This window comes from Alosa pseudoharengus, unplaced genomic scaffold, assembly GCF_046254945.1.
Source record: "Alosa pseudoharengus isolate Yale_2024_CS ecotype anadromous, Long Island Sound unplaced genomic scaffold, YU_APseudo_1.1 YU_APseudo_1.1_scf_21, whole genome shotgun sequence".
Lineage (NCBI taxonomy): Eukaryota > Metazoa > Chordata > Actinopteri > Clupeiformes > Clupeidae > Alosa > Alosa pseudoharengus.
In genome coordinates, this window is record NW_027468674.1 from 17,705,890 (window position 1) to 17,718,425 (window position 12,536).

Sequence of the window (12,536 nt, forward strand, 5' to 3'; positions counted from 1 at the left end):
ACATATATTGATATATACAATATACACACACACACATATATATATATATATTACATATAAACAGTTTGTACATTTTCGATACAAAGACATGTATTATCACACACACACACACACACACACACGCTTTACTGGAAAGTGTATTTCTGTGTAAATTCTTCTGTGTAAAAGCTTCTGAGAGACCGGATGACTAAACACAAGGAATCAAAACCCTCCCACACCACCACAAACATAAGTGAACAAGAAGAGGTCGGGCACCCAACCTGAACTGCAGCCCAGAATTATCACAGTGTATAGAAATATCACTTTATGACAGTACAGTTAATCCCATGTTTTAAAAAAAATGGAAGATCTCTCATTGGATAATCTGCTTATGCGATAAATTGTTTTCAGAGTAATCTGCCTGCCAACTGAAAAGAAGTTAGGTCTGCTTGTCACTGTCCTTTCAGAGACCTCTGAAAAAGTCTTTTTTTTATTTATTTTATTTTATTTGTTTGTTTCATTCTGGTGCGGAAAACACAAAGGTGGGCTTCCGCTAGAGCCATACTTGTTGTTTATTCGCTTGTGAAACTCACCGTAGCAAATAAAAAAGTCCGAGGGCGAAGGGGGAGGAGGGGTCCAACGTTCCCAAGCAGACACTAATGCTCGTCTTGTTCTCTGTCTCTCAGCTTTTATCCCACTCGTTGTTGTCTTTGGCCCCCACAGCCTACGTCAGCTGGTCCCCATATGCCAATACCTCTCCAGCCTGTGTGTGTGTGTGTGTGTGTGTCTGTGTGTGTGTGTGTGTGTTTGGTGAGAGAGGGGGAAATTAAGGAAAGTGCAACTTTAATCCCAAATAATTCATCTGCCAGCAGTGTGGGGCTGTTGGTCTTAGTTCGGCCCTATAGGATTAGCACACAAGCACTTAACCATGTTGGAACCATGTAAACACTGTGTTAAGCCTCTAAAATGGCCGCACATCTGTGTGTACAATATGAGTTTGTGGGGGGCTGTGGACACATTGTATTGTTCACGAGCAGACTATTTGTTAACTTGATAAGAGCAGCATCAGTGGGGAAATATCTCATTACTGAGTTATTTTAACGTCTGTTAATTTTATTTAAAATTGTGTTTGTTTTGAATTAGGGTAACACACATTTATTGTACATGTTGTAGTATTACAAACAATAAAATATCAAGAGGCAGATACAGTAGAAAGAGGTTGGAATAACCTGCCTCACTCAAGCATGTCAAACAAAGTTACAAGATTGTTTCTTTATTCTCTGATGCACCTTTGACATCTTTGGACACAGTTTATCCAAATAAACATAGATGTACTGTACGTTATAAAGTCTGAAACTAAAGACAGGGAATCTGAAAGCTCGAGTCTGTTTTCTAGCACAGCAGGTCCACAGGCGAAACTGAGTCTGTTCCTAACTTCAGCCCTGTATTGCTGTTTAATTGGTTGGCTTGTGATGTATTGCCCTCAACGGCTTTAAGCAAATGACTTGCAGCTACACAGCTCGCCCCATCCTCCCGCACCCACCCGATACACACACACACACACACACACACACACACGTACACACACACACACGTACATACACACACACACACACACACACACACACACACACACACACTCCAACACATGGCATCCACACATATATCTCTATACACACACACGCACACACACACAACCCCACCCCCAACCACCTCTCTCTCTCTCTCTCTCTCTCTCTCTCTCTTATACACACACTCTCTTTCGTTCTCACACACACACACACACACACACTACTCGTACTATCCCTCTCCCCTTTTTCAAATAAACATGCACACACACACACGTACACACACACACACACGTACACACACACACTATCCCTCTCTCCCTTTTTTCAAAGAAACACGCTCACACACGTACATACACATACATACACACACACATACAAAACACACACGTTTCGAGTGGGTGTTTTGGCGTCATGAGGAATGGTCTCCTTCGTGGTCTGCCAAAGACAGGTTCCTCCATCCCTGATAACTTACAGGAACCAGGGAGTTTCTCTCTCTCCATCTCTCTCCATCCCTCCCTCTCTCTCTCTCTTTCCTCCTTCTTCTTCTTTCTTTTTTGAGTTCTTGTTTAATTTCCACTTCCTGCTCTATTCTTACCTTAATCCAAACGCAAGACAGCTGTGCAGGGAGGCCAGGGAGGAGGAGGAGGGAGGGAGGGAGAAAAGGGGAGGAGAGGGGGAGGAGAGGAGAAGAGGAGGGAGGGATACAGGGAGGGAGAGACAGAGGGGTGCAGGAGAAAAGACTCTCCAACTGCTTTTACAGATTGTGGGAATGGAGGGGTGTTTGTGCACCACACGGTTGGGTACATGGTGTAAAAGGCTCCCTGTACCGCACCTCCCCCATCCAACACACACACACACACAAACAGAGAAAGAGAGAGAGAGACACACACACACACAGACAGACACACACACACACACACACACACAGCTCACGGTGCATTATGATGGTGGCAACCAGGTCATTGGGTTCAGTTCCCAAGGATGACAACTGTAGTTGAAGTGAACCCACAGAAGAGTTCATGGGCAAGATGAGGACCATGTATGCTAAGAGTGATGCTATCATGCTATCAGCACTTGAATCAGAGAGCCAAGCCAAATAGTACATATTTTTACTTCCAAAGTGCCTGTGAATGCATAGAGTACAGTATTTAATGTGTTTAACACAATTTACTAAAAAAGGTAAACAATCGTGTAAACAATCATGTAAGCAATCACATACAGTGGTGTGCAATAGTTATTCAGAGACAGCAGCACGTCATTGAAAAGGGATGCAAGAGAAAGCATGCAAGAGAAAAAAGAAAGAAAGAAAGGAAGGAAGGAAGGAAGGAAGGAAGGAAGGAAGAAAGCAAGAAAGGGGAAGACAGGAGACCTCTAAAAGCCGAAATGTTTTTTGCAAAGGCTAAACGTCCACAGGGGATCTCTGCTGGCATATCAGGCCGATTGCACGAAACCGCGCCATAACCGCGCTGTCCCTTCTCCACTGCCTCCTGGTCACTTTTAGGAATGATATGTCAGGCAACACCTTGGGCCGCTGCCTCCAAACTCAACGCCGGCCGCCCGGCCAGACGGACGGCCAGGAAAGAGGGAGCTCAGACGTAAATAACACTTCAAAAAGTGACCCTTGCTCGAGGCAGGAACAACAATCGACTCATTGAGGGGAGGGAAGCATGTTGCACACAGACACTGCAGGCACCCTGGATTCCTCACACACACACACAGATTCCTCTTTTTGCTCCTCTCCTTCTTCCTCTTCTTTTTCTTCTTCTTCTTCTTCTTCTTCTTCTTCTCCCTCTCCTGTCTTTCTCTCTCTCTCTCTTTCCTTCTTCTCCATCTGTTTCTTTCCCCAGTTTCCCTCAGCAGAGCTTTTGATCCACGTTGTGGTGCCAAGGTCGAGCGCCTGCTCTCGTATATATACAGATAGAATGAAATGGATAGGAAAAAGAAAAAGAGAGACAGAACGAAGAGCGAAAGAAGATGAGGGCAAACTTTTAAAATGTTTATCCATTTTTCTATTCATGTTTTCTATTCCGGGCGCGTTGTCTCTGGGGCAAACAAAGCAAGAGAAATGGGGGCCCTTGCTGGGAAGTTAAAAGACTGCTTCAAGGCTCCCTGGGGATGCCCCCGCACTTCGTCTGAACTAAACTGGCCCCCAGTTTAAGGGGCTGGTGTGTGTGTGTGTTTGTGAGAGAGAGAGAGAGAGAGAGAGAGAGGGAGGGAGAGAGTAAGTAAGTGTGAAAGGGGTTTTAAGGGTTGGAGAGAGGGAGGGTGTGGGGATTGACAGGGTTGGAAGGGGGATGGGAGAGGTGCACTCGTTACCCTCACTTTGAGGTCACCGGGTTCGGGCCGGAGGGTGAAGCCTAGTGCATTCTGGTCCAGACAGGACATCTATCTATCTCACCCCAAGCCAAACTCCCAGGACCACCAAGGGGAGCATCTTGCACCCCTACGTGCCTCCAAACCCTTACACACACACACACACCCACACACATACACGCACGCACACACACACACACACACACACACACACACACACACACACACACACACACACACACACACACACACACACACACACACACACACACACACACACACACACACACTTATGTCTCTTACACATGAGCCTTCAGAGGGCTTTGCGGGCTGCTGGGGCAGATGTGCTGATGCTGGATGGGGTTTCAGGCCAATAGGATAATCAGCACTTAGCCAGGTCTAAGAAGGGGAGCATTCGGCCGTCTGGAGAGCAGGCTCTGATGGACACGCGGGGAGAGGAGGTGGTGGGCCGTTGAGTGGGGGAGTTAATGGGCTGGTGTCTCCTAAGAGATTGGATTACACTGGACACAACTCTGCGGAAGGCTCAGTCTTCAATCCTGGTGAAAGTTTGATGCTATTGATGCTAACTCCACAGCCAATCAAAAACACATTTTTTTCACACTGTACCACACACCTGAATGATGAGATGTTGTTTGGTTGGCTACAATAACGTACGGCTTTGTCCAAGCTTCTGTGATTTTTCATCAGAGTTTTTTGAGCAATACTCACAGGACAAAGAGCTAGAGGAATGAGAAGAGAATTTTACAGAATCTGACAAAAACACATCAATGCCTGCACCTTCAAGTTTTCACAGAACGCCATATTTTTTTACAACCGCCAATTCTTTGTCTCCCAACCAGAGAGAGGTTTTTAGCTTCAAGTTTATGGAGTTATATGAGAGGAGGATGCTACACAAGCGCAGTCTAGTCCAGACAGGACATCTATCTGTCTCACCCCAAGCCAAACTCCCTGGACCACCAAGTGGACCATCTTGCACCCCTATGTGCCTCCAAACCCTCTCTCTCTCTCACACACACACTCTCTCTCTCTTACACACACACACACACACACACACACTTATGTCTCTTACACATGAGCCTTGAGAGGGCTTTGCGGGCTAATGGGGCAGATGCTATTAGTTAGTGTTTGGAGTTGATGGTTGAGAGGAGGATGCTACACAAGGTGCTGAACATTACGCACAACTCATCACATCCCCTACATAACTTCAGAATCAGAATCAGCTTTATTGGCCAGGTTTGCGTAAACAAACAAGGAATTTGACTCTGGTTAATCTTTGCTCTCAAAGTACAACATTCACTTAACATACAGTGGGGAAAATAAGTATTGAACACATCAACATTTTTTTTCAGTAAGTATACTTCCAATGAGGGTATTTGCATGACATTTTCACCAGACATTATTATTAACTCGGATAATCCACCCATATAAAAAAAAAGTCCAAACATTAAAGTCCATAAGTAGAGTTATGTGTAATAAAGTGGAATGACACAGGAAAAAAGTATTGAACATGCCTGCTGAAATTTCTTAAATACTTTGTGGAAAAGCCTTTATTTGTAATGACAGCTTCAAGGCTTTTCCTGTATGACGAAACTAATCAGTCACAGTATTCTGTTGTGATTTTGATCCATTCTTTTAAACGGATAATATCCTTTAATATTATAGATTTCATTCCCTCTTGTAAATCCTGATCTTTAGTTAACTTCCAAAACTGTTCAATTGGATTAAAGTCAGGGCCTTGATTTCTTTTCTCTGAAACTAATTGAGAGTTTCCTTTGCTGAATGGGTTGGATCATTGTCCTGCTGGAAGGTCTAGCAATGTCTCATCCTGGTGGATGTAAAGATTCTCCCGGAACAAAATGACTCCATTCATCATTCCTTCAACTGTATGAAGTCTGCCAGTACCATGAGATGAAAAACAGCCCACACCATGATGCCACCACCTCCAAACCTCACTGTTGGTAGGGTATTTTTAGGGTGATGCACAGTGCCATTTCTCCTCCAAATATGGTGTGTAGCATGGCATCCGAAAAGTTACATTTTGCTCTCGCCTGACCAGAATACATCCTCTCAGTAATTCATAGGATTGTCCAAATGTTGTGTAGCAAACTTTCAATGAGCTTTGACATGTTTTTTTGTTCAGAAATAGAGTCATGTGGGATGAGTGCGCATAGAGGCCATGGCGGTGGAGTGCATTACCTATGATTTTCTCTAACAATTGTATACTGCTGCCTCCAAGTCTTTCTGGAGCTTTCTCCGAGTGGTCCTTGGCTCTTGGGCTACTCTTCTGACTATCCCTCTGACTTCCTGGTCAGAAATCTTGTAAGGAGATCCTGTGCATTGCCAGTTGATGATGCAGTGATGTTCCTTCCACTTGCAGATAATGGTTCCAATACTGCTTGCTGGATCTGTAACCAGTTCCATTGATATGTTTTGCAACAATAAGGTTGCAAAGGTCTTGGGAGAGCTCTTTGCTTTTACCCATCATGAAATGTTTCTTGTGTGACACCTTGGTAACAAAAAACCTTTTTATAGCCACCAGTATATACTAACCCAGCTTATATCAATTTGCACAGATAGGAGGGATAATTTCTCTAAGTACTTATAGATTCCAGTTTGTTCCTTGCCATTACTTGCCTTTGTGTACTGCTTTTTCTTAGTGTGTTCAATACCTTTTCCCTGTGCCATTCCACTTTTTTACTCATAACTTTACTTTGAGACATTAATGTTTGGATTTTTATATATGTGTGGATTACCTAAGTTAATACTAATGTCCCGTGAAAATTTAATGCAAATAGAAGTAGTATACTAGTGAAAGTATACTTACTGAAAAAAATGTTGACGTGTTCAATACTTATTTTTCCCGCTGTATAAGAATAAAAAAAAAAAAACATAAAAAGAGAACTGTACAGAACAGTAAGAATAGAATGAAGGGCAGTAGAATATGCCTATGTGTAAGAATAAATATAGTATGTGCATTTGAAAATAAATAAATAGACACTATGGGTGGTATAGGGTAATGACTCCCCTCTGGTCAGGGATAGAAGATTTATTCTCTAAGGGGAAATGCACACAGATCATCATTGGACATCTCACTTTAAATTGAAATATAGAAATATAGAAAGAGAAATAATCCAATTTTTATTTTTTATTATTAGTACATTATACATAGCACTATAGTAGTTGATATGTTACAGTAATATAGTTGTTTTTATGGTTTTCTAACATCTGCACCTTGTGTCTACAGTATCTTTCAATTGGCCAGAGCAATGCAACACATCATGTAAACAATCGTGTAAACAATCATGTAAGCAATCACAAACAGTGTTGTGCAGTAGCTATTTATAGGCTACACACCACCGTGATGGATTAGATGGTGCCTTTAGGGTAGAGAGTGGACAGGTCTTGGAAGTCATTGACACATAGACTGACACACGTCACCTTCACTGCCTCCCATCGGCTCTGTGGAGTGGTGCCACTTGGGACCAATAACCCCGATTGGACTCCAATATGGACACCCCCGAGCGTGGCCACAGGCTTGGACGCTTGGACGCTTGGACGCTTGTCACATGCCCCCTCACTCCTGTGGCGAACGAGAGACCATGATGAGCATTGACGTGTGGGTTCCATCGAGCGGTTCGCTCAGTCAGGTCAGTCAGTCAATATCCCATAGGCTGCATGCCCTCCGCCCCCAAATCCATACGCTGGCGTATTGGCGGCTCTCACAGGCAAAGTGGCCAAACATGGCCATCGAATATTGAGTTTACTACAGGCATCGGGGAGTCCAGTGTATGCTGTGGGGGATTAGTTGGGTCTCTCTGCTATTTAATTCACTGAAGTGTCTTCACATTGGCTTACACAGAGTAAAACATTAGGAGTCAAGCAAAGGCTTAGCCGTGGAAATGCTTGCCTTTAGCTTACACAGAGCTAGAATCTTGAGTATGGAGCGCCATGGAAACTCCCAAATGCACAAATGTGATCTGGGAAAACGCTTCATAATATGGTGCAATTTTACCAACTTATGATTCTGATATACCATAGCAACATCCAAGATTTTGGGAGGATGGTATCCAGGATTTTCTTAGGGGACAGTGTCCTAAATGTTGTTAGGATGGTATCATAATCTTAAGTTGGTGAAATTTCACCAGAGAGGGTTGAAATGGAGCAAAAATCAAAAGATTTTTCAGTGCACCATGGGTAGGGTTTTACTAGATCGCATAACAAATGTTGTGACATTTTGTAAATGGATCCAGGTGAATGATAATGTGCAGTGTCATAATGTGAACCGCTAAACTAATATGACTAACAGAATTGGGTAACACCTTACTTGAAGGTATCTACATAAGAGATGACACATGAACCCTAACCTTAACCCGAACTTGTCATGACAAAAACCAAATGCACTTGATGGCAGAAGCGTTATGTCATAAACGTTTATGACTTGTTTATAATGTGTATGACACGTTCATGACAGTGTCATGTCACTCTTATGTAGACACCTTCTAGTAAAGTGTAACCCAGAATTGTCGCATCTGGCACGTCATTTGCTGACTCTTGCGCTGGAGAACAAATGACTGGTGAGCGCTGACAGTGGGGCAGACAGAATGGCGGTGCCTTCCGTACGGTCCACTCAGCTCTCCTCCGTGTGTGACGAGGGACGGAGCGTTCACAGAGCGTCCTCCCAGCTTCTTTAGGGGGCACCGAGCCAAGGTCCCCACCTCACACCGCGACAGGCCCCAACCGCCCCACCTGCCAGGAAGTGGATCCGACAGCACACACAAACACACAAACGCACACACACACACATACACACACACACACACACACACACACACACACAGACACACACACAAGCACACAAACACACACACACACACACACACACACACACACCTCATTCCTGGCAGCCGTTATGGTGATGACTCGGCATTGTTCCGTCCGCCATCCGAGAGGGAACAAGGACCACCTGTCTGAGTCCCCCCACCCCCCTCACCTCCACCCCCCTCACCTCCACACACACACACACACACACACACACACACACACACACACACCACCTTCTACCTGCTAGTCTGAACCATTACATCTTGACACATGCCATTACCCATGGGCCTGCCGGTAGCACGTAGCTCAGCCGTAACTGTAAATGCTGGGTGGTGTACAAAGGCCCCGACCGCCTCATTAACAGCACTGTGTTGTAAACAGAAAGCTGAGGGATGCAGACAGACAGACAGACTCTTTGGACAGCGGCAATAACACAGCCACACGCCATCCACCAACTGTAGGCCTACTGATAATGCTTTCAAAGGTTACAGAACAAACAAAAGAGACAATCAGACAGTTATAAATCCCTCTGAGCAACGAGCACTCCCAGTAAGAAACCAAGCTAAGTCAACCCATTGGACCTTAGCAATGCTCTACATTCCATTAGCAATGTCCATGTGTATGTGAAGTGTATCTCCAAGTATATGTATATGGCAAGCAGATTTGCAGGTTTTGCAGGTTTTGCAATAGTTTCCCCTGGCATGTCACAGGGCTCAGAAATAGTGTTTAAGGCCCATTCGCAACTTTCTAATCGCAAGAGCCACAGTTGCCTGCTTGACCCATGGTTGTGGTTGCTTTTTTTTTTTTCTTGGCTCTTGCAGAGCAACATTAGCATGTTAATTCCAGGGACGTCCAGTACACCAGATGGCTTTAACAGCCATTGGGATTTGGGTTCTCTCGTTATTAATAAACTCCCAACGACTCCCCCGGGCTTGTGCGCTCTCCTTAGGCAACGAGTGAGATGGAGAGGCAAGAGGACTGTGTGTGTGTGTGTGTGTGAGTGTGTGGGAGCCGGTTATGTCACACCCTTCTCGGGGAGTTGAGCGGGTTCCGAGGCGGTCGAGTTAGGTAACGTTGGCAGTGTTGCGAGCCCGGGCCAGAGCCTGCCCTACTGGAAGGGTGAGCCAAGCCACAGCTCCACCGGTTGCCTGTCAAACCAGCACAGGGCCACACCAAACCCACAACACTGTTGGCTGCCTTCTGCTAAAACACCAGAGATGGAGGGATGGCTGAGGAGGGGTTAAAAGTGTGTCAGAGAGAGATTCAGGGAGAAACGTTCAATGAGGAGAATGCATGGCTATACTGCTGGGGTTAATCAGTGAGTGTGAAGCTTGCTCTTAGTCCAACACCAGCTCGATTATTTCAATTTCAATTATTAAGACTGAGGCCTGGAATCTACAAGAAGAGTACTGTATAGCAGTAGAATGGAGTAAGGTTGGGTTGCATGAAAGATCAGATTGACTAATTGAAGCCCGCATTTCCGTTCCATTCCAAGTATAGGGCAAACCTTGAGTCTGTGTATATACAGTTGCATTTTAATTAAACATCTACACATCCTACATTGTTATGCATGCAGCTCACAACTGCTAAGGTTAGTACAAACATGCCTATCAGTGGATGAACCAGCCTGACCAAATGAGGTGAAGTAAATTAATTATTCCCACTTTGTTGGGATTCCTGGAGACCAACTCGCTGATGATTTATCAGGAAGCGGTTTTCCTGGGCAGGCAGGGGTGATGGATGGGACTGCCCATCGACGTGGAACAATAATGAAGCCATTGGACGCACCCAAGGTCAACTCCACTGGCTGCGAGGGGGGCACGCTTGACACATTCCTCAGGTCACATATCAGCATACTGTCACTCTGTGAAAAAAGTCAATAGCTTCGACTTATTAAACTGCACCCCAACCCCCCCCCCCCCATCTCTCTCTCTATCTTTCACTCACTCACTCACTCTCACACACACCTCCTTAACATCAACTGAATTGACGTGCGGGCGTGAATTTGACAGTGGTCTGCATTTCGTTCTGGACAGGAGAGAAACATATGAAGTGCTTAAGGGCTACATGAGCCAACGCAAAGGTGCTATTCATAAATAAATGTATTATTATTTAAAGACTAGCACATGACTCCTCCGGGCTAGTGGCCCTGCGCTCCATATGCCGCGTGAGGCTGTTGAGGTGAGAAGCTGTCTAGATGAAATTAAGCTTTGCGAGAGCAGAGGGCTGCGTGCGTGCTAACAAGAAGCAGACCGTAGCTCGCCACACGTTGCCTTTCTCTTCCAAATCCTCCTCCCGAGACTCCCCTTCTAACTTTACAGGGCAGCAGCATCCCACAGCTGCTTACTTACACGAGCATCTCTTCTTGCCTTTTGGGCGGCATCCAGGAGACCGTTACCTACCAAATATCATATCGCTGGCCTTATGGACAACATCTGGAGGTTTGTGACATGGACAGACGGATTTAGTCTTGCCTTGTGGGGCAACCCAATGAGTGATGTCAGTCTTTCTGGCATGCATATTCTGGGCAATTTTCAGCTGTAATCATCTCATTTGTCTTAGACTAATCTCTGGTGCCCTGTTTGTTATTTGAGGAATTATATGCCATGCAAACATTGAATGCCAACAGAAATTTAGCAGCAGTGGGTTTCTGTTTCCTTTTGAGAATTTGATTTATTGTTCATGATATTGAATCACTGTTTCCACGTCTCAGAAAGGACACTCCCCACACAGCTGGTTTATCGGACCGCCAAATGTCCACTTGTGTCCAGAGAAAAGGCCCACACACACACACACACACACTGACAGGGGACAAAGTGCTGCAAGTGAAATAATCAACGATGAATTGACGACCATGCTGGGATTGAGGACCAAGTATGGAGGTGAGAGCCTATCAAGGAAAGCAGCAAGTATAAAACTGGATGAAGATGCAGACTTAACCAAGAGGGGGGAAACAAGCCCTGTGTGCTTTCACAGATGGCGAGTTTGCTCATAACACTCACAATTTCAAAAGTAACTACTAACAACAAATACAAACCAACAAAAGGTAGGCATAAATAAACAAAAGGTGTTAATAAACGCTGAATTCTCAGCCATTTCTCAAATCTAGCTGCAAAAAAAAACAAAAAAAACGCCTTAATACTTTTTGACACAGAGCTTGTAGGCCTACTTCCTGTGTGTTCTAGGGAAAATAAAGGGGGGGGGGGACACACCACCGTCTCTTTTAAAGGCGTGGGCGTTAATATAAACTCTTCTCCAATGGGTTTCGTCACGTTTGTCCACCGTGCCATTATTTACAGACTTGCGGCGCAAACACGGAGACAAGGTCATTCACATTTGTGGATGTTTGGTAGTGGCTAGTGCCTGCAGGGGCCAATACACCTCAGCTCGCTTCAACCTAGGTCATCCCACGTGTTGATTCGTGGAATGTTCTAGGCCTACACCCGTAAGCTACGGAAGGAAAAGTCTCATCACAAGAGAGTGAGTGTGTGAGAGTGTGGAGGATGCGGAGAGAGATGTATTTACACAAAGAAGTAAATATTTCCAAGTCTGTTGAAAACATGTAAATAACTGCATTTTCCGACCGTTCTGGCGACAGCATGCTGAAAGTCATATCTCTCGCGCCATGGACAAGACACACAGGGAGACAAGACTCAAGACGCTCTTCCAGTAAAAAGACAACTAGTGGTGAATCATGTTAGAATGTATGATCAGTTTTTAAAATGTGTAGGCGTCTGCTTACGTGCGACAACCTGCAACCCACAATCAACAAAGGCGGGATAAACATCAACACAATGGGCCCTGTATAAAAATAAAAGCCTTAAAAACCTG